The sequence below is a fragment of the Amblyomma mixtum genome, chromosome 5, assembly GCF_055824585.1.
Source record: "Amblyomma mixtum isolate Tamu chromosome 5, ASM5582458v1, whole genome shotgun sequence".
NCBI lineage: Eukaryota > Metazoa > Arthropoda > Arachnida > Ixodida > Ixodidae > Amblyomma > Amblyomma mixtum.
In genome coordinates, this window is record NC_143016.1 from 106,900,140 (window position 1) to 106,905,743 (window position 5,604).

The 5,604-nt window shown below is 47.8% G+C and overlaps 1 non-coding gene across 1 annotated transcript; it reads right to left on the reverse strand.

Moving 5' to 3' along the window:
* Positions 1 to 229: 229 nt before the first annotated feature.
* Positions 230 to 301, reverse strand: TRNAA-CGC (transfer RNA alanine (anticodon CGC)). The gene has a single exon. It is a non-coding gene; the product is annotated as a tRNA-Ala (tRNA).
* Positions 302 to 5,604: the final 5,303 nt, after the last annotated feature.

Genomic DNA, 5,604 nt, shown 5'->3' on the forward strand with positions numbered 1-5,604 from the left:
GAGCGCGTAACGGAACCTTGCCCTGCCATCTACTGGAGTTTTTTTTTTTTTAACTTTGTGTTATATAACGTATTCTATGAGAGAAGCCAACAGCCACAGAAACCAAGGGACGCAGGGGATTTTTAATTTATTTTTATTTATTTTGTGCTGTTGTTCGATTTAGAATACTTCCCAATATGTTATCGCTTAAAGCTAATTGATTAGAAAAGCAGAAGAAAAAACAACCACATGCCGCCGGTGGGATCCGAACCCACGACCTCCGAATTGCGCGTCCGGTGCTCTACCGCGGAGCTACGGCGACGTCTGTCAAATCTGCTTTCGGGGGTATTTATGTTTACAAATAACCTAACCTTGAGAGTGTTCATCAGCGCCACCCACGTTCTTAAGCGGCGGACGTAGCACGTCCTGAGTCACCGCTGATGTAACGTAGAACGTCATCGAACGGTGAGGGTGGAAGCCGTGTGAGAACCCTCTTATGCTTCCTATGGTGTCAAGGCTGCCAGAACCGAGGCCCTCGCTAAGTAATTAAGCAAACAAGGGAAGGGGAATGAGGGGCTCGTTATATGAGAGAAGCCAACAGCCACAGAAACCAAGGGACGGAGGGGATTTTTAATTTATTTTGATTTATTTTGTGCTGTTGTTCGATTTAGAATATTACTCAATATGTTATCGCTTAAAGCTAATTGATTAGAAAAGCAGAAGAAAAAACAACCACATGCCGCCGGTGGGATCCGAACCCACGACCTCCCAATTACACGTCCGGTGCTCTACCGCTGAGCTACGGCGACGGCTGTCAAATCTGCTTTCGGGGGTATTTATGTTTACAAATAACATAACCTTGAGAGTGTTCATCAGCGCCACCCACGTTCTTAAGCGGCGGACGTAGCACGTCCGCTGTCGGCGGACGTAGCACGACCTGCTGTCGCGTTCTTTCGCGCAGTAAAGCCGGCTCGAGGTGGTATATTTCATGTTTAATCACATCGGTATGTCATTCTCTCGTGTACTATCGAGCTCCATGAACGTTGTAGGATAACTAAGACAAACCCATAAATCAGTGACCAATAGGGCTGTAAGGCTTCGTTAAACTCAACATGGAGGCAGGTTGCTGCAGTCTCGTGTACCGTTGCAGTTCAGGCGCGGCCGCTTGTCCGTAGCATTGCACCACAATTTTCGTTCTGCTTGAGGAGCACCGTATTGTTCCAATAAGAAAAAAAAAACTGACAGCAAAGCGTGGCTCAAATACGCGCAGCCCTCTTCATTCGAATCTCAGGATCTTGGACGCGGACTTGCGAGTGGCGGTCGCCGTTCGCGTCACGCCAGAAACATCGGCCGTCGTCAGCGGTGCATTGAGGATCGTCAGGCGACACGACGCGCGCTTGCTCACAACCTCGGCCGGACACGGTTTGCTGGCGCTTCTGGCCTCGATCAGGGACTCGGGCGCCAGCTCCTCGAGCGCCTCCACTGGCGACTCGCACATTTCGGGCACGGAGCCCAGGCTGGGCGGTCGGCTCGTTGGTCGGCCCGCCGACGAGCGGCGTCGCGCTGTGGGCATGGCCCGAAGTGTGAGGCGCTCGGCGGACGTCCCGAGACAAGGGGACCTCGCTGCATTCGCCCCGACACGCCGCGACCAGTCGCTCGGCGTCGCCGACTGCCGGGTGGCTCTGCGGATCGTCAGACGCGTCGTCTTCGAGCTCCCGGTACCGGTGGAGGCCCCCGGTGCTTGGCGGCTGACGCTGCTCGGAGTGGCGGGACTACTGGCTCCGCAGCAGCCGACCATGGGGGACGGAGACGAGATCTGGATGGAGGATGCGACGCCTGGCCGCCTCGAACACCATCGGCCCACCGTGGACGAAGGCCGGCTTGACATGACGTCTGGACGACACGTGGAGGGAGGGGCAATTTTTTTATCCGGATGTTTCTTGTTGTGGGCGGGGCAGAATTTTGCGCTTCGGTTGGGTTGTAATCAGCTCACCTCACATCTTCCTTTTTCTCTCAAGGGTACATGGGGCGCGCATCTGCGCTGAAGAGGGTACGAAACTAAATAGGCAGTAAGCGAAAAGAAGAGACAAGGAATGCAGCGAAACAACCGGGCTATATTCTGAGGATGAAGAGAGTGACACACAGTGCGTATGCCAAGTAACTACTATTTCCTAATGCGTTAATTTCGCGAAGTGACATCTGCGGTGATGTGGCAGTCGTGACTGATGAAAGTTTCACACTTCCTGGAGACAAAAACGCAAATTCTGTTTGAAGCGTTATTTGTTTTTGTATGTGGTGTCCGCCTTTATAGAGAACACTTTGGTTGATACTTTTAATGGTGATTAGCTTCTTCTTTAGGTAGCAAGAAAATGTTTCACACTGCTGCAGCTTCTTCATCGCCGTCATCATCAGCCTAATTACGCCCACTGCACGACAAAGGCCTCCCCCATGTCTCTCCAATTAACTCTGCTGCGCCAGCTGCAGCCGCCCTAATCCCGCAAAATTCTTAATTAATCTCATCCGCCCACCTAACTTTCTGCCGCCTTCTGCTGTGTTTCCTTTCCTTTGGAATCCAGTCTGTTGCCCTTAAGGACCACCTTGCCTTTGTATTACGTGCCCTGCAAAAGCCCATTTCTTCCTCTTGATTTCGAATAAGATGTCATTAACCCCTGTTTGATCCCTAACCTGCTCTGCCCTCTTCCTGTCTGTTAACGTTGTACCTAACATTTTCCTTCCATAGCTCGCTGCGCTGTGCCTAAGTTGAACCCTTTTCGTTAGCCTCCACGTTTCTGCCCCATAGGCGAATACTGGTAATATACAGCGGTTATATACTTTTCTCTTGAGAGATATTGGTGAACTGTCACTCACAATTTGAGAGAGCCTGCCAAATGCGCTCCACCCCACTCTTATTCTTGTAGTTATTTCAAATGCTTTCTCGTAATTTATAAGGACTATATATAGTGGTTGGTTATGTTCTGCATATTCTCCTGTCACCTGATTGATAGTGTGAATATGGTCTATTGTCGAGTATCCTTTACTAAAGCCTGCCTGATCATTTGGTGATTGAAGTATAAAGCGTTCCTGACTCTATAAGCGATTGCCTTAGTACATACCTTATAGGCAACAGACAGTAAGCTGATTGGCCTCTAATTTTTGAAGCTCTTGAAGTCTCCTTTCTTATGAATTAAGATGATGTTAGCGCCCTTCCAAACTTCTGGTACGCTCGATGTCATATGGCATTGCGTATACAGGGTGACTAGTTCAATCTCCGCTGTGTTCTTCAACAGATCTGCTGTTACCTGATCCTCACCAGCTGTTTTCCCCTTTGCATTGCTCCTAAAGCTTTCTTTACTTCCACTTTCGTTACTGGCCGGATGTCGCAGTGCTGTGCGCTACTGCCTCTGCCATTAACGTCCTAATTGCATTGGCTACTGTATAGATTTGTAGAGAACCCTCCGGCTACTTCAACTATTTTGTGCATATTGCTAACGACATTGCCATCTTTGTCTCTTAACGAATACATCTGGTGTTGCCTATGCCTGGTTTCCTCTTCACCGCTTTTAGGCTACGTTCGTTCTTTGGAGCATGCTCTATTCTCTCCATATTAACGTTGTTTATGTGGGTTACCTTGTGCTTAGTTATTAACTTCTATAGCTCTGTCAGTTTGATACTGTCTGTGCGGTTAGACCTCTTCATGCTTTGGCGTTTCTTAACCAGATATTTCGCGCCCTGAAATAGCTTGTCGGTGTCATTTCGAACCAAACTACCGCCTACTTCTACTGCGCATTACGTAAATATAGCTGGGAGATTATCTTTCATTGCTTGAACGAAGGTCTTTGTCCGCATTTAAAGCCTGCTCTGCAGCGTTATCCTGAATTTCTCTACTTCTCCTTCAGCAGCTGACTCTTTAATGGTCAGCTGTTGTTCAGTGTTAATTTTATCGGTGTTAATTTTATATGTACTTCTACTGTTGCTCGTCCTCTGCAGTCTGAAGAGGTACAGTCAGGACGAAATTAAAGGCGAACAGCGCCTCTGACAAAACAAATAGTTCACCTGCTTGATTTTAGCTCCAGTCTACGACTGGCCTGATTCGTGTCTCGGAGTAAAGGGTCCACCGCAGTACTGCTTTATCTTTGGGACCAACGCTTGTGCAGTCCCTCAGATGGCAACCAATTATGTTGCAAGTTGCACTCCCGTTGAGCTGATCTCTCCGAAACTGCTGGCGAACCATGAACCACGCCCCCTCTGGCCCACCGGGAAATATACCAATATCAACCGCCCAGGCTTGTTTCATAATTCACTTTTGACACTCTGTAGACTTTGAGCTATGAGAAGTCGCACTCTGGTCATTTGCTTTCCTTGTAAGCGATTATTTTTTGGATTTCCTCACTCTTCATTGTTCTTCCCATTCGCGCTGGAGGTAGCAGCCACATAATAACCGTTTTTTCTGCACTCTATCGCGGTAATATGCCAGGTGTTTTAGGGAGGAAGTAAGTCTCAAAATTATGTTTATGTAGATAGCACCAGTGTTGGCAGACACCAGAAAACCCGTGAATCGTCTTAAGCAGTTTACTTTTTAACTAGTAGAATTAGGCGCCTAGTTGTAATGGATTTGTAACCAGTCATTAGTAATAGCCATACCAGTTTTTAGAATAGCGCAATTACCCTTGGTGTTGTGGCTCGACAATACTTGGCTTTTTGAATAGCTATGTGCACTGGAGGGGTTGGGTTGTCTGCACGCTTTTCGGAAGCGCATGTATTTTGGCACGATGCAGCCAGATTTTGTCGAGCCACAGCGCCGAGGATAATCGCATTTTCAAAATTCTTTAAACTGATATAGCTATTACTAACTATCGGCTACAAGTCTCTGACTGCAACCAGTTGTCTAGCTGCGATAGTTAAAAAGTTATCAGAAATTGGTTAACCAACTTAAGGCACTTCAATGGTTTCGTGGTGTCCGCCGACACTGATAATACTCGGCGCAAAAGCCATATTTTTGCCCTAAAAGCCTATTTTTGAAAATTACTTAACTTTCCATGAATTACCAGGTAGACTGGCGCAGGGTAACTAAAGTAACGTGCCCCTGCGCCAGAGGTGCGGTCAGTGTACTTTGAATACGAGCGAACCAGCGCGCCCCCATAGACGAGTTCCGAAAACGATTCTACGATGCCAGAGCCCCTTGCGGGCGAAGTGCTGGAGCGAGTGACCGAGCGTAGAAAAGGATGAGAGGCTGCGACTAAGAATAGGAAGAAAATTCTACTTCACACAATAAAAAGCCAAATGGGTGCTCCTGACACATCGAAAAATGAGAGCTTAAGCTAGGCGTAACTGTATACTAACGGAGATAATGTGTCGAAATATTAAATAAAATGTGAGAGCCACCATCTTCCAGCGCGCATTAATTTGATGGAGCAACTGTTCATGCGATCCCCGTGAACGAAACCTCCGCCAAAGTCCTTGCAGCGAATTAGCTGCACTAAGTTTTAACTCACTGAATCCGCAGACATAAAAGGCATCTTTCTGGCACAAAAGCGCAGAATACGTAGCGCGCCCTAGATACATTCGAGGAGTACCGAATACGAGAATTTATTTTTTGGCTAGCCACCATTCGAAGAGGGGCGCCCC